This window comes from Somniosus microcephalus, chromosome 2, assembly GCF_052327205.1.
Source record: "Somniosus microcephalus isolate GS21.2 chromosome 2, FLI_Smic_1.0, whole genome shotgun sequence".
In the NCBI taxonomy this organism is placed as follows: Eukaryota; Metazoa; Chordata; class Chondrichthyes; order Squaliformes; family Somniosidae; genus Somniosus; species Somniosus microcephalus.
This window is the reverse complement of record NC_140988.1, coordinates 114,308,009-114,331,113: the sequence shown is the minus strand read 5'-3', so window position 1 is coordinate 114,331,113 and position 23,105 is coordinate 114,308,009. Positions and strand designations below refer to the sequence as shown.

Sequence of the window (23,105 nt, the reverse complement as noted above, 5' to 3'; positions counted from 1 at the left end):
TTCTGCATCATTATTTTCCAATATTGTTTTCCATTTTATTTTCCCAAGTTCTATTCTCAGCCCCATAAAATCAGCTTTTCTCCAATCTGTTACCCTGGACTTCGTCATACTTATGTCCTTCTCAATTATTATCTGAAAGCATATTATATTATGGTCACTATTGCCTAGATGTTCCCCTACTTTTACTTCTCTTATCTGCTCTGGTTCATTCCCCATTACTAGATCCAGTAGTGAATCCTCCCTTGGTGGGCTTCTTACATATTGGGTTAGAAAGGAGTCCTGTACACATTGTAGGAACTCCATTCCCTTATCCCCTTTACCTACCTCTTCTGGCCAATTAATATCGGGGTAGTTGAAATCCCCCATGATTATTATTCTATGTTTTTTACTCACTTCCCTAAATTGTTTGCATATTTCTTCCTCCACCTCCCTTCCACTATTAGGTGGTCTATAGACTACCCTATTAGTGTGATTGATCCTTTATTACCTTTTACCTTTATCCACATGGATTCTAGTTGCGTCACTTTTTTCTACTGCCATTATGTTATCCCTAATAAGTACAGCTACTCCATCTCCCCCTTTTCCCTCTCTATCTTTTCTAAATATGTTATACCCTGCAATGTTTAATTCCCAGTCCTGAGTTTTCTATATCCGTGTCTCAGTAATCCCTACAATATCTGGTTCCCCTGTTTTATTATGGACACTGCATGTATTGCTGTACAGACAGTTTAATTCATTTTAAAAGCAGCTCCTCTCACTTTATTTTTAACCATCTTTTTGCACTCCTGTTCTATAACTATTTATTCCCTGGCCATCCATATCCTCTCTTAATTTAGTCTTTGCTATGCTCTCCTTTCCTGTTTTGTTTAGATTTAGCCTGGTTTCTTTTCTTGTAGATCCCGCCCCCCCCCCCCCCCCCCGTCTTATTAGTTTAAAGCCTTTGCACATAAATGTACAAACAAAAATTATTCCTTCCCTCATTCATTACATTCAGAGGGCAAAATATAGGGCAGCTGGAATGGAGTAGAATTAATGGACAAAAAAGGCAGAGGCAGTTAACATTTGGAGCAGATAAGCCATAACTCTGGTGACTATTTACAATGTACTACCTTAGTTCCACTCACCAGCATAAAATTTGCTTAGGAGATCAGAACGTTGTGAGTTTGTATCAACCAACATGTCAAGACTTCTCCAACTTGTGCAAGTAAGTATTGATATACATTTCACCTGTAAATTTTCTTTCTGAACAATAAGTCCTTTGAACTATTGGCTGCCAGTGAAAAACCTCTAAAGTAGGCTGCCAGTCTAAAACCAAATGAGGCTGGGCAGTAATAAAAAAATTGTTGTACATTTAGGAGAAAGGGGTTCAACTGCACAAATTTTTTGTATCAAATCAAATAATGGCAGATCAAAACTTCCAGGCATCCATTCTCAAAACTGGACTATTTGGTTCAACCTGCTCTAAAGAAATCTCCCAATATTGGCTCATGATTTATGGTAAGAAACCACTCGGTACCTCAATACTCCTAATTGGCTGTGATCAGTACAGCTAATTGGCTGTTTACTGAGGGAACATGCATGCTAACAAACCTCAGCTAAAACAAGCTAAACACAACCTAGAGGGACTATTACACATCTAGACCTACATTAAAAATGGTATTGAGTGCAATTATCAGTCCGGTTCAGTGATTGTGCTCTTACTTCGAAGTCAGAATGTCATGGATTCAGGCTCCACTCTAGGACTTAAGAACATAATTCTAGGATGATACTTCAATATGATACGGAGAGAATGCTGCATTGCCAGAGGGTGCTGCCCTTTGGATGGGAACTTAAACCAAGCTCCCATCTGCCTATTTGAGTGAATGAAAAAGATCCAATAGCACTACTTAAAGAACAAGGGAGTTGTACTAGCCAATGTTTACCCTTTAACCAAAACAGATTAGCTGGTCTTTTATTTTATTTCTGTTGGTGAGACATTGCTGTGCAAAATTTGGCTGCTGCATTTGCCTCCAAAACAACTGTAACTATACTTCAAGAGTAATTCATTGGCTGTGAAGGGCTTTGGAATGTCCTGAGGACATGAAAAACAATATATAAATGCAAGTTTTTTCTTCTTTAAAAATTAAAATCAGAAAGAACTACAAATGCACATCAGCTTGGCCAGCATCTAAAAGAGAAACACAGCTTAGCATTTTGGCGTAGATTGAGGTCATGTAATATACTCATGTGTAATGTCAAAACAAGTCTGAAAGCAGGTCTACAATTAGGTCTAAAATGCCTTCAAACTGTGAAATGCAGCATGAGTTTGAACAGATATAGGAAAAATGTTACACTATGTACCAGTGCTGCATAAGAGTTCTGAGATTAGAGGATTACTTATACATCACAAATCGGCTAAAAAGGTCATTTTTAAATAAAGAAAGAGAAATGCTATGACCTTTTCCTCAACAAGGCCACCTGTCTTACAAATAGCACTATGTAGGTCTCATCGCTATAAGCAGCTTGCCTTGATCTGATCTGAAATCAAATCCAGAAGGCTTTATGCTTCCACTTTTAAGGACTGAAATCTTCTGATAACAATTATTATACAGCATCCATAATAAAAGATACCTGTACCAAAACTGAAGAAATTGCACTTCAGTTGAATGCTACGGCAATTTTAATTAAAATATTTCAATATCTTAAATGTCATCTTGACTTTCCTGCTTTTTACTGAATAGTAAGCATTCTAATTTTTGGATATGTTAAATGAATGCTTAAAATAAGTATCGTTTGAAAAGTAAATTTGGGCACATTGCACGTACTGTAATATTAACATATCTCCTGATATAAAGTGGTGAAACACAATTGCATAAGGGTTTTAACTCCCTCCACCTGACGGAAAGCGGTGGTAGTGGATTTAAAATCGCAGCAATGGACTTACTGCTCCAATCCCACTTTTTCCCCCCCACCAGCCACCATATTGCCTCTGAAATTTGCATGGGTGGCCGAGGTGCCCGCCTGAATCAGGCAGAAGCCTTTTGAATCCATGCAAATTGGAGTCCTATGACATACATAAGAGCCCAAGGCAATTTTAACGGTCTACTTGACAGAACGTGTGCCATGGATACTCCACTTAGTAAAACCTGGCGGGCAAAGGGAAGAAACTTGAGAAGGGAAGTATTAAAATTATTTTTGTGAGGCAGGGAGGAGCAGGAGTGCTCCTTCGGACTCCACAAGAATAATGTTTCAGGTGATGCTCAAAACCTGAAGAATAAAATGCATATCCTCCAGGGAGCACAGTTTTTGTTTACTCTTTGAACAAAATCAATAGGGTGGTCATTTCAAAATACATTAATTCTACACTGTACCTGAACTTGAACTAGCCAGTCTCCACATTTTATCAAATTCTCAGTCATTAAGGAAGTGTTCAAGTGGTATGGATTCTGATATTGTGAAATTTATTCTCACCAAACACAGACCACTAAAGGTGATCTGCATGTTTTTTTAATAAGAGATAAAAGATTAAATTTAAAAGAAATATAGAATTTTGGAAACATATAGCATAAAAGGAGGCCATTCAGTCTATCGTGCCTGTGCCAGCTCTTTGGTAGAGCTATTCAATTAGTCCCACTCCCCTGCTCTTTTCCCATAACCCTGTAATTTTTTTCCTTTCAAGTATTTATCCAATTCTCTTTTGAATGTTACTATTGAATCTGCTTCCACCACCCTTTCAAGCAGTGCATTCCAGATCACAATACGCTGTGAAAAAATATTTCCTCATGTCACCTCTGGTTCTTTTGCCAATCACCTTAAATCTGTGTCCTTTGGTTACTGACCCTTCTGTCACTGGAAACAGTTTCTCCTTATTTACTCTATCAAAACCGTTGATGTTTTTGAACACCTCTACCAAATCTCTTAACCTTCTCTGCTCTAAGTAAAACAACCCCAGCTGCTTCAGTCCCCTCACATAATTGAAGTCCCTCATCCCTGGTACCATTCTAGTAAATCTCTTCTGCACCCTCTCCAAGGCCTTAACATCCTTCCTAATGTGTGATGCCCAGAATTGAACACAATATTCCAGCTGGGGCCCAGCCAGTGTTTTATAAGGGTTTAGCATAACAACCTTGTTTTTGTACTCTATGCCTCTATTTATAAAGCCAAGTGTCCCATATGCTTTTTAACAGCCTTCTCAACTTGTGTACATACACCCCATGGTCTCTCTGTTCCTGTGCCCCCTTTAAAATTGTATCATTTTGTTTATATTGTTCCCCCCTCATTCTTCCTACCAAAATGTATCACTTCACACCGTGTGTATAAATATCAAAGGATATATTTTAAGCATAAATACTCCAGGATAAATGGCCATATCCCCACATGTTCCTTCATCGTCGCTGAATCAAAATCTTGGAACTCCCTACCTAACAGCACTGTGGGAGTACCTTCACCATACGGATTGCAGTGGTTCAAGAAGGCAGCATACCACCACCTTCTCAAAGGCAACTAGGGATAGGCAATAAATGGCAACCTTGCTAGAGATACCCACATCCCAAGAAACCCACATCCCAAGAATGATTTTTTTTTAAAGTATCAATTCTTTTTTTTCTACATATAGTACCCATAAATTGCTCAGGAGTAGAAGTGCTCAATTAGTGACACCAGCTGCCTTGTAATAGTATTAAGTAGGTTCATCTGTCAGAGGAAATTGCACAAATACCTAAAAGGATTCCTTATTACCCTGAGGACAGATATGTTGAAGCTGATTCATATAAAATCACTCCGTGTCAGTGATGGGAGTTATATTCACTAGAGAAAATAACACTTCAGTGTTCCTAAAATGGAAATGTTCAACCTAAGTATTTATTATTTTGTTGTTTTTTTAATTATTAGTTCTTTTAAAGCAAAACACAGATTTGTTTACACTATTGATAATATACAGAGAAACAAATCTATGTTCTGACGAAGGGTCATCAACCTGAAACATTAACTCTGTTTCTCTCTCCAAAGATGCTGCCTGACCTGCTGAGTATTTCCAGCATTTTCTGTTTTTATTCCAGATTTCCAGCATTTTCTTGTTACATTACTCTATTTATTTTGCAGAACATTTCCAATAGAAATGGTCCTGTGATATTGTGGACCTGCTGAGGTTTCCAAATCGGCCAGGTTAGACTCCAGCCTAGATTTGGACCACCAACGGTGCCATTGGAATCATGGTGCACGCACAAGACTACTCATTGAAGTTCCTCACAAGTTATCCTGACAAATTTACAATTCTGGTTGTGGTACGGGCACACTGAGCATGTACCCTGCTTACATGTAGTGCATAATGTTATTGTACCAAATTCTAACCTCAGAGCTTCCCTGACGATTCTGTGGGAGATGCACTGAGATGTGGTTTTGAAGGTCCTGGAAGGTCCCAGATTCAACCTCCTGTCTAACCAAGGTGCCAGTGGGTAAACTACATCGCTGGCAGCATCAATGAGTTATGAAAGACAAAATCAGTCAGGGTTCCCACTCCTGACAGGTATTCTCAGTGATAAAAACAGAAAATGCTGGAAATACTCAGCAGGCCAGGCAGCATCTGTGGAGAGAGAAACAGAGTTAACGTTTCAGGTCGATGACCTTTCGTCAGAATTTCATCAGCTAATTTAGCACCAACTAGGAATTAAACCTGGGGCCTTCCTAGTATGTATGGGTCAGTACCACATTGGACAATGAAACTGCTGAATCAATGGGCTGTGTAACATATTGCCACCTAATAATACTTGTATTAGTGTTTAAATCATGTCTCATGGTTATACATAGTAAGAATAGAAATATGATCCAAAACAGGGTACAATGTTAATCGGTATTATAAATGGGATGTTTCTGAAGCCAACAAGAATAAGGATGCTGAACTTAAATTGGATTTTCCACCTAATTTAACACCAAATCGGTTGTAAATAATGAACTGCATACGAACATACAATGACGGACAGGTAAAGGCCCTCTAGTCCATTTGAGCCTGTCCTACACAATTGCAATACCTTGTGTATCACAATATATACATGCTCCACCCCACCCGAAACCATGTGATTTCCTGGGGGGGGAAAAAAAAAAGATTAAAAACCCAGGCCAATTTGAGGGAAAAAAATCTGGGAATTTCCTCTCCGAACCATCTAGGCGATCAAAACTAGTCCAGATCACTCTGGCCCTGAACTCCCTGCAGTACCTACCTTCTGTAATAGGTGATCTCCGCCCCAGCCAGAAACAGGTCCAGCTCTTGCTTGAAGGAATTCAGCGAATCAGCATCCACCGCACGAGACGGCAGTCTGTTCCAGAGGTCCACTATTCTCTGGGAAAAGAACCACCTCCTGACCTCTAACCTAGATCTGGCTTTATACAACTTAAATTTCTGACCCCTGGTCCTCCCTAACCTATTTAATTGAAGCAAACTGTCAATTGGAACACAACCTATTCCCTTCATTATCTTAAAAACCTCAATCAGATCGCCTCTAAGTCTGCACTTATCTGAAGTGTAGAGTCCCAACTCTTTTAGCCCATCTTGATAACTAAAATGCTTTAGACTGGGAATTAGTCTAGTGGCCCTCCTCTGCACCCTTTCTAAAGCCTCAATATCACCCACCATGTGAGGAGACCAAAACTGGACACAGTATTCCAAGTGCGGCCTGACTAAGGTCTTGTACAAGGACAAAATAGTATGCCTCATCTTGTACTCAATGGTCCGATGGATACACCCCAACATCCTATTTACTCTAGCTATCGCTTCATGGCATTGCTCATGTACCTTTAAAGATGTGTGCACTAGAATGCCTAAATCTCTTTCTATCTCCACCTTCTTTAATGCTTTTCCCTATATGAATGTTGAGCATTTGCCCTGCCCACATGCATAACACTGCACTTACCTAAGTTATACATCATTTGCCAGTCATGAGTCCAATCTCCCAACACATTAAGATCTGCCTGAAGCAGATGTGGGTGGTCTACAGTCCTAATACTCACACAGATCTTGGTATCATCTGCAATTTGCAGATCGTGCCCCCAACATCTACATCCAGATTATTAATAAAAATAGTAAAGAGCAACGGTCCCAACAACGATCCCTGCGGGACACCACTGGTGACTGGTCTCCAAACAGATCCAGATCCATCTATAACTACTTTTTGCCTATGTCCTGCCAGCCAGTTCTCAATCATAAGAACATAAGAAATAGGAGCAGGAGTAGGCCAGTCGGCCCCTCGAGCCTGCTCCACCATTCAATAAGATCATGGCTGATCTGATCCTAACCTCAAATCTTCTATCACTCTGCATCCACCCGAACCCATGTGATCTCCCGGGAGAGGCGAAAAACCAGAGGCTTTGATCCTATAGCAAAGCTTCTTGTGTGGTACCTTATCAAAAGCTTTTTGGAAGTCTAAGTAGACATTGGGCCATATTTTCCGATCGGAGGCTTCCTGCATGCGGAGGCCTCCGATCTGGAAAAAATCTACGGGCCTGGGCCTCTCCTACTCGAAATGTGCAGGACCCACGTATTCCAGAGGCACATGCGGTTCGCAAGCGTCCCTGGGATCACGTGGGCTATGGGGAGCCAATCAAAGAAGGGAATCTCCCTTCATACACTTGACAGCTAGACCTGTCAAATACAAGAATGGAGATCACCCCAAAAAACTGTAAAACTTTGAATAATTTTTTTTGAAATCACTTTTTTAAAATTAGTTGAATTACAATAAATTAAATATTTTAAACAAAAATGTAATTTTTTGAAAAAAAATTAAAAGTTTTTTACGGGGCTAAAAATAAACTTACCTTCTTTTAAAGTATTTTTAAATGATAAATGAGTGGAAATGTTTTATTTTAAACTTTTTCAAATCTTATGCTGTTACGCCTGTTTTTACCAGGCGTAAGATTTCTAAGGGTTTTCTGCGGGCGGAGGTTCTCCAGAAAGCGGAACTATCCGCCTGCAGATGCCCTTCTCTAGGGCAGGCGTCCGATCTGTCAAGAGCATTCTTGACAGATCAGAAATGCCGGTTTTCAGCGCATGCGCTTGGCATGCCTGAAACTGGCATTTCCGATGTCCCTACAGGTGGGTACACAGCATGTACACACCCGTAGGCATCGGAAAATACGGCCCAATGTCTACTGGACTTCCCTCATCTACCAACTTTGTAACTTCTTGAAAAATACAATTAGAGTTGTAAAACATGACCTTTTTATGAAGCCATGTTGGGTGTCCCTAATATGTCCCTCTATCCAAGCATTCATATATTGCATCCCTAATGCTTCCCTCAAGCATCTTACCTATTACTGATGTTAAACTAATGGGCCTATAATTATCCGGGTCTGTCTTGTCACCTTTTTTAAAGATGAGGACTACATTAGTCTCCTTCCAGTCTATAGGAACCATTCTAAAGTGCAGGGAGCTATTAAAAATACAGGCTAGGGGCTCGCACAGCCCATGTCCCATCTCCCTGAGGACAGCTCGGGTGGATATCATCCAGCCTGGCAGCTCCATCTATTTTCAAGTTCTTAATTCTTTTGAAAACAATATGTTCATCTATGTTAATATTACTAGTTTTGTTAGTAACATTATTAAATTCTAATAGTTGAGCATCATCTTCAAGGCTGAAGAATGATGCAAAGCACTCATTATTATTTCTGCCATACCCAGTGAGTCCTTTGTAACCCATCCTTGAACATCCTTCAATGGCCCAATACAGTCTGCGACAGTTCTGACTCTTCACATAGCTGAAAAAGCTTTTCCCATTACTTCCACAGTTGCCTACGATCCTTTTTTCCATTAGCCTTTTTGCTGATCTAATAGCAGCATTCATTTTCTTTAGTTGACCCTTGTACTCAACTCTGTTTAGTTGAGTATTAAATGCCTTTAATTTTTAGAAACATTTCTGTTTACATCTTATTTGTCTTTGTACATAACCAGTTAGCCACCTTGGTTTTTTCTTACCACACTTCCTTCTTTTGACCTTGGGTACATATTTGTTTTCCACATTTTTTATCTTTTTCTTAAAAACTTTCCATTTGTATTCTACGTCAGTCTCATCACCAGCCAGTAGGATTAGCCAATGGAACCTGTTCCAAATCATCTGCCATTTTAGTGAAGCTTGCTCTTCTGAAACCTGGTACGAGTTGTAGATTCGCAGTAACTTTAGTTCTACCAGCCAAAGTACAATGTTGTGGTCACTGTTGGCCAGATGTTCCCCCTGACCAGATGTTACCCTGTAGACTTCAAGGAATTACTGAAATTAATCCATATTATTTAATAAATCAAATTTTAGGTGTTTAAAAACTAACTTTGAAAGCCATTTTTAAGAGTACAGTTCACCAACTGATCGTGAATAATGTACAGTTAAATGGAGTTTTACATGAATTAATTTTGTGGGCCAGTGGGATGGGTTGAATCACAGCCAGTGGGAATTGGAAAATTGTCCACGATTTCTCAATCCCTGCCAGCTGGACACGAGTACATTCCTGTGTGCGATGTTTTTACACAGGCATTAACTAATTAGCCCAGACAAATAGCCTCCTTCTGTGTTGTGAACATCTATGGTTCTAACAGTGCTGACCACAAAGCTACCCTGTATATCTTGTAGTCTATGTCGTCATTGAAATTCTTTAAATCCATTATAGCCTTGAAACTTGCTCACAGTAATTTGAATATAATGGGTCGTATTTTGCGACCCCTATGGGTGCGTACGAGGTGTGTACATGCCCATAGGGGTCATGCAAGTGCCGGGTTTAGGCATGCGAAGCGCATGTGCTGAAAACCAGCACTTCTTGACAGATCCTCCGCATGCCCAAGAAAAGTGCCTCTGCGGATGGAGATTTGTGTTATTTGCACAACTTCCGCCCACTAAAAGCCTGTCAAATTCTTACGCCTGGTAAAAGCAGGCGTAAGAATTAAATGGCATTTTAATTAATTTTAAATATGCAATAAAAAAAAATATTTCATGTGTTGGTGTATTTTTTAAAGTGATCCCCATTCATACTTTTGACAGTTCTGTACATACAGACCTGTCAAAAGTATGAATGGGGATTCTCTTCTTTTATTGGTTGGGCCGGCCCACGTGATCCCAGGAGCGCCTACGAACTGCATGCGCTCCTGGGATACATGGGGCTCTGCCCGCACAGACCCGGAGAGGCCCAAGAGCGCAAGCGGGCGGAGGCCTGCGATCTGGAAAAATCTACGCCCTTACCCGAGGGCTCCCAGGACGCACACGCTTCCGCTCCTGGGCCTCTCCAAACTGCAAGTGTGCAGGGCCCACATATCCCAGAGGCGCATGTAGTTCGCGTGGGCCATGGGGAGCCAATCAAAGAAGGGAATCTCCCTTCATATACTTGACAGGAAGACCTGTCAAATATATGAATGGAGATCACCCCAAAAACATAGTAAAACTTTAAATACATTTTTTTTTTTAAATCACATTTTTAAAATGACTTGAAATTACAATAAATTTAAACAAATGTATTTTAAACAAAAATTTAATTTTTTGAAAAAAAATTCAGGGCTAAAAATAACTTACTTTTTTTAAAGTATTTTTAAATGATAAATCAGTGAAAATTTTTTTTTTTTTTTTTTTTTTAAACTTTTTTTCAACTCTTATCCTGGTAAAAGCAGGCCTTATGCCTGCTTTTACCAGGCGTAAGAATTGTAAGTGTTTTCTGCGGGCGGAGGGTCTCCAAAGAGCGGAACCATCCGCTCGCAGAGGCCCTTCTCCAGGGCAGCCGGAGGATCTGTGAAGAGCATTCTTGACAGATCGGAAATGCCGGTTTCCAGCGCATGCGCAGTGCATGCCTGAAACCGACATTTCCGATGTCCCTATGGGTGGGTACACAGCGCGTACCCACCCATAGGGATCGGAATATCTGGGCCCATGTGACATATCAGAGCTTTCATGAAACCTGTTACATCCCTTATCATCTCAGGTGACTACAATTGCTTCAATCTGCCAGCAGTGGTAGATTAGCCAGTCAACATAGATCCCATAGCAATAGAATCATGCATGTAATTAACAAAATTACACAGGTACTGTTAAGTCTGTGTGTTCTAGTTGTATTTAAGATTAATTACTGACACAGACTACAAGAATAACGTTTCAACAGGTCTTTACTAGTTGGAGGTCAGGGCTATACTAACAGCAATATCACTACACAGTACTTATATACCGGTGGTCACCACCGGTATTACGTATACAGCAGCCAGAGAAAGTAGTACATCTCTTAAGGTGGAACAGGCTTAAGTTCTCTTACGGTGGAACAGGTTACATACACCACAGGTACCATACAATTGATAAACCAGAAGTTGGTATGGACTGAGTAAAACAAACGAAGGAGGAGGATAGCAGATATAAGCTACTTCTTGCACTCAATGGCATTGTTAGTGATGGTCAATTGAGCTACTGTCACATGGCACACTGTCTGGTATGACACTCTGAATAGCAACAACTTGCACTTCTAAAAAGAAAGACTTGCATTTATATAGTACATTTCATGACCTCAGGATGTCCCAAAGCACTTTACAGCCAATTAAGTACTTTTTAAAGTGTAGTCACTGTTTCAATGTAGGAAATAATATCCCTTTAATACAACAAAATACAACAAAGAGCTTCACAGAAGTGACAATAACTGGGTACCAAGAAATATTGAGAGATGCTGTAGGGGTGGTGGGCAAAAGCAAGAACACAAGTGTAGGTTTTAAGGAGGGAAGAGAGGTTTCAAGGCAGAGCTTGGAACCAAGAATGAAGGTGCTACAACTAAAAGGGGAGCAGGGGGGAAGGAGAATGCAAAGGAAGCCAAAGTTGGAAGAACGGAAGGAGCATGGAGGAACATAGCACTGAATGAGGTTGCAGAAGTAGGGAGACACAAGGCCATGAAAGGATTTCTAGGTGAGAACAAAGATTTTGAAATTGATTCATAAGCAGTTAGGGAGCCTATGGAGTTTGGTGAGTACAGGGGTCATAGGCAACGTTCCCCCCTAAGCTGCGTGGCGATCGGGAGGTCCCGCACAGGCCGCTCACCAGCTGTTCCACTAGAAAAGATACTGCGCCTGCCCGGCCACATAGCGGCCATGCAGCAAATTTAAAGGGACCGTGTAGCTCAAATAAAAATTAGAGGGAACATTGGTCATAGGGGTATGGCCCTTAGCGTGAGTTGGGAAGCGGGCTATAGAGATTTGGATGAGTTGGAATTTGTGATGGGTAGAATTAGGAAGGCCAGCAAGGAACGCATTGGAGTAATCAAGTCTGGAGATGATAAAGGCACAGATAAGCAATTGTGACGATGTGCTGAGGTGGGGCGAAGACAAGTGTTGTTGTGAAAATGGAAACAGGTGGTCTTGGTGGTGGCTAGAATAGGAAACTTGAAACTCAGCTCAGGATCAAGCATGACACCAAGCTTGTGTATCAACAGGCTCAGTCAGAGCTGTGAGAGAGAGTGACATAGGGAGTCGGGAGCCAAGGTGCAGAGTAAACAGCATGGCTTCAGGCTGGTTGATGTTAAAGGAAATTATTACTCCTCCTGGATTTGATGTTGACTAAGCAGTTGGACAGCACAGTAGTGGTCAAGGAGTCCAAAATGGTGGCAGAGAGACAAAGCTGGTTCTCAGCAGCATATCTGTGATGTCACGAAACGGCAGCCTGTAGACAACAAATAGGGGGCCAAGGATGGAGCTTTGGGATATACCCAAGCGAACAATAGGAGGAGAAACAATTACAGGAAATGTGCTGGCTGTGTGGAATCAAGCTATTGTAGTGCTAGAGGTAGGCCACAGAAAAGAGAGGATGGAGAAAAATGGAATGGTTTACTGTGCCATAAGACAAATTCTAAACATGTTCATCTATTTTCAAATTAAATTAAACGTTGTCCTATATTTAGCCAGACATAAAACATTTGCCTCCTTCCTCCACAGATTCCGACTCCCACCAACATGGTGTCCATGTAATTAAGTTAGTTATAGGTGACTATAGTGCTGTGAAGTCAAGATGTATTTTTAAAAATACAATGATATTTTTTGAATTTCACCTGGACTCTGTCATTACCTTGGTGAATCATTGCTACTTACAAAATGACAATACTAACTGTTCTTGTGATATTAAAGGATTTATTAAATATTATTGAAAATACCTATTATAACTACTCAGTGGATAAACATACCAAGTGGTGTGGTACTGAACCAAACATAGCAAGGCGGCTCCAGGTTTAGTCTGTACTAAATTAGTTGAATTCAGCTGTGGCAAGTGTAGGGCATGAAAATTCGCTGCAGTGTACCTGGGCTAGGAAGGAGAGAGAAAACATCAGCCAAGATTCCCAGTCCTGATCCCTAGCCAGTGAGCCCCACCCCACCCCCAACCTACCTATTGGCAAGTGTGCGTGTTGTGGGCATCAGTGGAGGTTAGAATCAGCCTTTGCTATGATAATCCCATGGTTGTAGAGCCCACTGATACTGGCTGTCCTGAGGCCATGAGGAATGGCTATTTAGGTGAGCTACTGCCTTCAGTGGAGATGGGGTGAGGAAAACTGAAAGCGAGAAGCAAAATATCTGTTTGTAAGTTTAATAATAAGCAGCTGATTTTTACTTTCCAAAACACATCACAGACCCTGGCCCATAGACTCCCAGAAAGCATGCTAACAGGGTGCATCAAATGTGTTTATTCAACAGGTTTTAAACATTACAATGATTGCAACAACCAAACATCGCCAGCGGGTGTCCTGGTTAGTGGGACCCTCAGCAACAGCTCCTGCATTAGATGGAAAGATACCCACTAAATGCTGAGGATCTGAAGTGAGTAATTGTCTAAACACAAAAGGAACACTGCATATTGAGAGTGGATAAAGAGTAAAGGGTCCTGGCAAATGGCATAGGAAACAGTGCAATTATCTTCATTTAAAAAAGGGTCAAGAGTCATACCTGAAGATTATGTAACAGTAAGTTTAATATTCGTTATGAAGAGGATCTTTGCGATTATCTTTGATAAGCAATTGGACATGACTTGTTAAATGGCAGACAGCATGGACTCAGGAAGGGAAGTCATATTTAATTAACTGACTGGAGGTTTTTTCAAAGGCAACAGTGACGTGGTGGACTGTGGAAATTCAGTTCATATTACACTCATGGATTTTCAGAAAGCTTTGACAAGGTTCCATAATTAATAGCCAAGGTTAAGAAGTTACAGAATATAAAGCAAAGAATGGCGCTGGATAGAAAACTGGTTCAATAACAGGAAACAGGGAGAATTGAGTGTGCAGTGTGTTAGACGTTGGTCTTTTAGCTCTACGTCCTGGTTTCAAATCCAGCCCAGACTGGTAGGTAGTTTAAATCCAATTCATAGTGGGCATGGACCTACAGCATAAAACTAGCCCTAATGTGGCACTAATTGTCATTCAGATAGGCTTAAGGATGGTCATTGTGAGAAATGGAAAAAATCCCACAGAGGTGCAGTAGTGGATGTTCTTCTAAGGTCTATTACTGGGAAAAAGAGTAGACAGAACTTTGCATCTAGCTGATCTGGGAATGTGTAATGCAGACACTTGATGCCTGACAAGAATTCCATTTACCAGGATGAGCTTTCTTCACCCTGATATGCAAAAAAGAGAGAGAATGGCCATAGAGGCAATTTTCACTCTGGAAAGCGATTAATGCCAGGATTTCTCAGGAAGTCAATCTTGGGACCCTTATTATTTTTAGCCTATCTAAAATATATTAAAAATTTTAAGTCTGCATGTACTCTGTCTACAAAACTTTCCTTCCTGTTCTCACATTTGTCACACTTTTGTGTCAACTTTCGCCTTTATATATTCTTATGTACTTATTTATATTGCAAACTACCTGCCTAAATATAATGGACTTTAATTACACCAACCTGCCAGTGGTGGCGGTGTTGCGTCTCAGTTTTGCAACTCCCAGCTCCTCAGCCTGTACTGCAGAAAAACTCCTGTGCTCGAACCAACTCTATGGAGTTAATTTTAACTCCCAGGCAGGAACACGACCCAGCGGGTGGCCGGCCAAATTGGGTGCGGTAGCAGGGATACTTGACCAATTGTAACGGCTGGCCTCATTAGCAAGCAGCTTGCTAACTTCCCAAAAAGGGCCAGGATGTTGCCGGCTTGCTGACACCGCCTGGGACCCAGGGGAACAGTCAATGCACAAGCTAAGTGGATTGGAGGAGCTCAGGAGAGGAGTTGCGGTCAGAGGAGGAGGCAAACCCAGGAAAGGAGGCCCAAGGTTACCTTGCAGGGCCAGGAGGAGCACTCCTGCCTACTGGCCCACAAGAAAACTCAATTAAATTTAAATAACTTACCTTACTAGGTCTCTTCGGGTCCTCGATGCAGCTCCCAGCAACTTTGGCCTGGCGTAGAAGCCACCACTACTCTCCCTTCAGGTAAAAAGAGCAGTCGGGCCCTGATGATGTCATCGGACCCCAATCTGCCTATTTAAAGGAGGACCCCACTGGCTTCCTTTCGTCGGGTGTCCTTGTCACCTGCAATTTAAAATTGCAGTTGGCCAGATCGGGATGGGAAGCGAGCGAGCAAGTTTCCCGCTACATTTTAACTGCCCACCCACCCAGTTTCCAACAACCGGAGGGCAGTTAAAATTTCCCTCATTTCTCTATTTCCCAAGTTGCCCTAAGTTTTTCTATTTAACTATACATATTCATATAAAATCGAAGTATTATGTTAAAATAAAAACAGAATGCTTAACTTTAAAATGGTGACTGAAGTACATCTGAGCACCCTGGTCCAATTATCACTAGCCCTCTAACCTTGCTTCATCTGACGACTATAACTGGTCTTGAGAGACTCCATGGGCAATGCTACAGGAGATCGACTAATATACACACACACACATATAATTAAAACCTGGGCAAGTGTATTGCAACTAAAATCTTCAAATCGGCACAAAAATGCAAAATAGGAGGTACACTAACAATAAGCATCAGAAGAACGTAGGGACATTTTATGGCACTGCACTGCTGGCAGGGAGCCTCATTTACCAGCAGTGTAACTGTAAATTCACTGCCTGTGGTTTTCCGATTGTTAATTTTAATGGTCAGAACATCATGGGCAACATGCACCTGAATTTCAGACTCAAGGAAGGAATTTAGGGCTTCTTACACATTGCTTTGCTGCAGAAAAAAACGGCAACTTATGGTACTTGGTTCCATTAGCAGTCAGAGTATAAATCAAAACAGATTGTATGGCTGCATGAGGCATGTGTCAGATCCCAGCTGAATTACTATGTGAAGTACTGACCACCTAATTATAAAAAGATTACTATCCTTGGGAGGTTTACAGAAGCGAGCAAGCAAAATGATTCTGGGTATCCAGAAAGTTAAAGTTGCAAGGAAACGTTAAGGAAAATAGGCTTACTTTCTTTGCAAAACAAGAGACTTTGAGATGATCTAATTGAACTGTTCAAGATTAAGGACCAGATTTTGCTATAGCAGGGCATCTAACGGCTTCTGCCATTAGTTAGACTTGCCCCTGCACCCTTCTGCTCAAAATATTTTTGCCCACAAAGTTGCTGAATCTGTAAGCTGATAACGGCGCAGTGAGGGAAACAGGACATCTGGGACCAGAGTGAACAGGACAACCAACATGGTATCTCCTTAACCAATGAGATTCAACGATTGGGAAATAAACACAGGAAGGACTAATAAGGAAGGCGAATTAAAAGGGATGAATTCAATGTTAAATCAGGTACAGAAAGAGAAGCAAATAGAGAGAAAGAAAGATTAGATTAAGAGATAGATTTGACATTTTTAAAATTTCCCTGAAAAATTTAAAACCTGAAGGAATGCGACTTCACACTTGTAATAGTTAATTTTCAGTGCAGAGAGGTTGATTGGCAGTCATTAACACTTCTTCTTCGGCAGTCCATCGGAACTGAGGATGACTTGCTTCCACACTAAAAATGAGTTTTCAGGTGACTGATGAGTCCAATGCGGGACCTACAATCTGTCACAGTTGGGTGGGTGGGGTGCTTGGGTTGACGTGCGCTCCTTCTGCTGCTTGCGTTTGGCTTCCGCTTGCTCCCGGCGAAGAGACTCGAGGTGTTCGGCGCCTTCCCGGATCCTTCTCCTCCACTTTGTGCAGTCTTGGGCCAGGGATTCCCAGGTGTCAGTGGGGATGTTGCACTTTTTCAAGGAGGCTTTGAGGGTGTCCTTGAAGCATTTCCTCTGCCCACCTGGGGCTCTCTTGCCGTGCCGGAGCTCCGAGTAGAGCGCTTGCTTTGGGAGTCTCATATCTGGCATGCGGACGATATGGTCTGTACATCGGAGCTGATCGAGCTTGGTCAAAGCTTCGATGCCGGGGATGTTAGCCTGAGCGAGAACACTGACGTTGGTGTGCCTATCCTGCCAATGGATTTGCAGGATCTTACGGAGGCAGCGTTGGTGGTACTTCTTCAGTGCTTTGAGGTGCCTGCTGTACATGTTCCAGCATACAGGAGGGCGGGTATCACTACTGCCCGCTTATCAGGTCGTTAAAAAGGTACTTACGCTTGTAATGACAGACTTACTTTTCTGTGGCAAGATTAGTGGGCAATTAATGGGCAAATACAGCAAGTTCCTAAAAAAAAGAGGATAAGGGCGAGATGCTAATTATCGTACACTGGTAGATATGTCTATCCAAGCAGGAATTTTTTCCTGTGTTCTCAGGATTTGGGCAATGCTGGCAAGGCCACATTTATTGCCCATCCCTAGCTGCACTGACAAGATGGTGATGGGCCTTTCTCCTTGAATCGCTGCAGTCCTTGTGGTGATGGTGCTGCCACAATGGTGTTAGGTAAGGAATTTCAGGATTCTGACCCAGTAATTTGGAGAGGAATTTGGAGGTGATGATGTTCCCATAATATTGCTGCTCTTGTTTTTCTTGAAGGTTGAGGTCACAGGGGAGGGAGTTACTGTCAAAGTAATCTTGCTGTGCTGCTGTAGTGCCCCCCGTAGACCATATATACTGCAGCCACAGTGTGCTGGTGGTGGAGAAGGTGGAGATTGCGCCCAGTGGCAGTGGCACCAGTCAAGCAAACTGGTCCTTGTTGGATGTTGTTGTGCTTCCTGAGTGTTATTGTGGCTACACCCATCCAGATATGTTGTGAGTATTCCATCACACTCCTGACTTGAGCCTTGTAGATGGTGGGGAGCCTTTGAGGGTTCAGGATGTGAGCAAACACATTGCAGAGACTCAAGCCTCTGTCCTGCTCTTCTAGCCAAAATGTTGATATGGCTGGTCCAGTTCCGTTTCTGGTCAATGATGACCCCCAGGATGTTGATGGTCGGGGGGGCTCAGCAATGATGGTGCCAAAGTCAAGATGAAATGATTGGGCTCTCTCTTTTTTGAGATGGTCATTACATGCCACTTGTCAAACCAATTCTAGATGTTATCCAGGTCCTGGTGCAGGCTGGCACGGCTGCTTCATTATCAGAGGAGTTATGAATGGAGCTAAACTATGTGGAATCATCAGTGAATAGCCCCATTCCTGATCTTAGTACAGGGGCAAGGTCATTAATGAAGCAGTTGAAGATCGTCGGGCCAAGGACGCTTCCCAGAGAGGTGATGACCGGCCTCCAACCACGAAATTCTTTCTTTGCATCAAGTTTTGCTAGGACTCCTTTAATACCCAGTCAAATACTGCCTTGATGTTAAGATCATCTACTCTCTCCTCTGGCATTCATGGCTGGATTAAGTCAGTAATCAGTTTGGTGTAGAGGTGGCAGATGATGATCAGCAAGAGGTATCTTTGGCCTTGTGTGACCTGAAGCCATGAAACTTCATGGGGTCCAGAGACAATGTTGAGGACTCCCAGGAAACCTCCCTCTGACTGTATATCACTTTGCCTCCACCTCTGGTGAGTTTATCCTGTAGGTGGGACAGGACATACCCAGGAATAGTGATGGAGAATTCTGGGATGTTGGCTGATAGGTGTGATTCTGTGGCTATGACAATGTCAGGCTGTTTCTTACTTACACTGCTTTCATCAATTTTCATAAGGCTGCATCTTGTGGCCCTCAAAAAGAAACCAGAAACTATGAAGTTACATGGGCAAATTTGGGATACGTACCTTAGCTTCAATATCCATGCAAGGGTGGATGAGAGATGGACTGAACCGATCTCTCACAAGAGAGGACAGAGACAAGGTTGCCCACAGTTACCCATCCTATTCATTAATGTTGTGTTGGATGACATTTTAAGAGATAGGTTTAAGGTGTCTGTTCCAGGCATTTCTGAAAATATTGCAGCGCTTCTTATAACAGGTGATACTGTGTTGCTGGTAGACTCACCTAGTCACCAGCTTGAAAAATGGGCTTGAACAGTCAGAAATGGTGACCAGCAAGGACTCAAACTCGTACTTGTTAATTGTATAACCAACTTTTTCATTCATTCTCGGGATAGGCGTCACTGACAAGGCTGACATTTATTACCCATCCCTAGTTGCCCTGAGAAGGTATGGTTATTCTTTGTAGCTGTTTGATACAACGGAGTAGGTTGCTAGGCTACTTCAGAGAGCAGTTAGTAGATAACCACGTTGGTGTGGTACTGGAGTCACATATAGGCCAGACTGGGTAAGGATGGCAAGTTCCCTTCCCTAAAGGACATTAGTGAACCAGTTGTGTTATTATGACAATCCAACAGCTTCATTATCACTTTTACTGATACCAGCTTTTCATTTCCAGATTAATTTTGGGAGGGAGGTAGTTGAGGTCTCATTGAAGTCGAGGTGACTCCAAGAAGACAAGCCTGTTGATGGAAGTCCAGAAAAATGTCAATCTGTGGCAGGCTTGGTATTCCGAAACCTGAGCTCGGCAGGTGTGCCATACTTCGGGACACTGTTGATGATCAACCAGCCAGCTTGGTTGACGAATATAATTTGGAGGGGTGAATCATGTTACTAGGGGGCTGGGATTCTTTCCACTCATCTCTAGATAATCCTGATGCATTAAAGCTCTAATGCATAAGATGACCTAACTAAGCAAGCAGTGGGAAACTTACTGGGAATCTGCTCTGCAGTGGGGTTTTAGCTGATTAAATGCTAGCCAGAGTCCTGCACAGACTCGGAGTCTTACCTGCAGCTGAGCTGTCTGGGTAAGTGGGATGTGCTCCTACAGGGAGAGGATGTGCACACCATATTAGGCAATTAATCCTACTAGGGGGAATGTAGATTTTGCAGTAGCTTGAATTGTAGACTCAAACATGCTGATGGGTTTCTGTCGAACCAACTAACAACACTCTACTGGGATTAGTGTTGGCACGCAACAGATAAAACCTCTTACCCGCTGCACAGTGGTCATTATGGCTGTCAGAGACTAGAAGGTTGTTCGGGGCCTGGCGTAAAACAAAGTTTGTGGCAATGACAATGCTTCTGATTTGTGCAATGATAATCACATATGTTCACTGTGCTAATGATTTTCAGTGTCAACAGGTTCAAAGCAGTGCTTGTGCTCCCCATGAAGCACAGCATGTACTGTCACTTTAACAACAATATGCAAAACAATGTCCATCTGCTCATCCGGCGCTACTTTAAAAAAAAACTGAAGCCATAATGCAGGAGGAGGAAGCTGGTGTGTGACTGTCATTCTCACCTTCATCACTTGAAGCAGGTGCCAGCTGAGTCACAAGCACTTTTGGAGAGTATTAGCGAGCGATGAAGGAACAAAGGTCACCGATCATGGGTGAGAAAGAGTCATGTGAGGTTAGTGAAAAAGGGCTGGCTGGCTGTTTGCTATGTGGAGGTACAGTATGATCACAGCTCCTGCTGAGTCAGGTGTCCAATTCCAAACTCTCAAGCCCTCCGTTGAAGTGGAGGATACTTCACAAGCATGAATGGGTGAGCAAATCACTTACTGCATTGTGGTCTGGGTAGAGTTGCAGTTTTAATCATTCAGTTGTGCATTGTCATGAAGCAAAGGTTTCAGCCCTGCAGACGGTTATTGAACAACATACAGCATCAGTGTCATCTACAGCAAAAACAGAGTATCTCTCAGGAATACTCCCATTGATGATGTTGAAGCTATAGCCCAAGACGCTATAAAAACCTCAGATATCCTTGACGCCAGCTCCTGCCAATAGGGCATTACTAGAGTGCTATGGAAAAAATAGTATGCTGCACTAGTACAATTAATCAGCACAACCACAAATTGCAGTCAGTACTTTTTGATGTAAATTTAAGGGGAATAAAGACATTGGTTTGTACATCACAATTAATCTTGTGGCAAAAAAAAACTGGGAAACTTTAATTAAACCCTATTTACACAAAAAGGCTGTGTGTGGGCAAACAGTAATTGATGAGTGCCTGTCACACCAGTACCAGGCACTGATTGGTGTGCTGCAGTGGGTTCCTGCTCTCCCAATTCTATTCCTGCGGTCTGCTTCTTTGGCAATTAGCCATATTATGCTGAATGCAAAATACTATTATAATTCTGGCAAGCCACTCCAGCTCATATTGAAGGCACCACTAGAGTGGCACAAACATTAGAAAAGTTGTTTTAAGATCCCAAAAGCCTGTTCTATTATATTTCTGCTTCAGAAATATGTGCGTGTGCGTGCATGTGTTGATGTAAGCCTCTTATGGGAGTTAAGGGTTCTGCAGAGGTGTCAACAGCTCCATTTGGAACAAGTAACCCTCATCTCTGAGAGACTATCTTCCCCCTCAGACAGTTGGGGAAACCTTGAAGAGGGGGAGTTTGTCCGGTTGGTCTGTAGGCTGATTTCTAGGCTGCAAATGATCCCTTTGATCGATTGCGGTAGGGAAACCTCAACTTTTTCAATTTACCTGCTTTTGATGCTCTAGTAATACTGCACACCAAGGAACTGCAGACGCCCTTGTGCATAAGGCTGCCGAGAGCAGAAATAGAAGAAAGAATAAATGAACTTGTACTCATAGTACCATTCACAACCTCAGGACATCCAAAAGTGCTTCACAACCAATGAAGTACTTGTTGTTTGAAGTGTAGTCACTGTTGTAATGTAGGGAAATGTATGACATCATTCCTACATTTACCTGTGCCCACCCAGTTGTGGACTCAGGTAATATGAGCCGGCCCCAAATGTGCCAAAAATTTAGTCAAGTGTCCTGCTCCAATTTCACTCCCACCTGCCCTGAATATGGTGTTATTACACCAAAAATAGGAGGAAATTCAGGGTCATAGGCCCCGATTTTAATGGGGGAGCAGGAATGGTACACACGAGCCCTGAAGCAGGCAGCACACCTAGAACGTAACAAAGAGGTCGAGGCCTGGCCGATTTTAGCAGCTGGGCATCATTTCCATAAATTTTCTCCGACTCCCGCCCCAATACGGCCAGGTCCACTACCTGGCTGACAAGCATGGTAATTTGGCGGCAGGAGACTGCAGCCTGGAACCCATGGGAATGGTCCCCAGCATGAAGGGGCGCTGGACATTGTCGGGAGAGAGCCCGAGCTAAAGGCGGCCCAAGGCTTCCTTGTGAGGCCCAGAGCCCAGAGGATACCTTAAATAAAATTTTAAAACCAACCTGCATGTGCCTCTTCTGGCCCACAATCCACCTCCTGGCAGGTCTAGCCTGACGGGGACTTCTCCCCTGCTCAGGTCTCCAACTAAAATGGCAGATCACATCCCAATGATGTCATCAGAACCCTATCTGCATATTTAAAGAGCACACCGCTGCCTTCCTATAGGTGTCCTGCTCAAGAGAGCTGGTTAACATCGGGACACAGTGGGATCAGAGGGGGTAAGTTGCTGACCTTATTTTAACTGCCACCCTGTCCAGTTTCCACCAGGCGGGGAGTTAAAATCAGGCCCATAGTGTTTCAATGGTTTAAATTCATGTATTTTTAATTTTTCAATTTTACATTAATGTTTTCATCCACCTGCCATTCAATGTAGTGATGACATAAATAGTGGCTCCTTGCATACATGTTAAACTCACATGGACCAGTTCATAGAAAAAAAGGTAAGCAGCATAAAAGGACCCACAGCACGTGGATTCACAATTTTGAACACTGGGTTCTACCTCTTAGCCTACTGACAACAGATTTCTGCTGTGCATCTACAGATTTTAAAGCAGCACTAACTTAATGAAAAAGCATTAAGCAACATTAAGGCAAGGGAGGAGAGCCGGAAGCAGCATACATCAATTTG

At 42.3% G+C, this 23,105-nt stretch overlaps 1 protein-coding gene across 2 annotated transcripts in view; it reads right to left on the bottom strand.

Annotated features, from left to right (window-relative positions):
* The window catches only part of tll1 (tolloid-like 1), a 414,199-nt gene that overhangs the window by 127,326 nt on the left and 263,768 nt on the right, over positions 1-23,105 (bottom strand). The gene's annotated exons all lie outside the window — the stretch shown is intronic.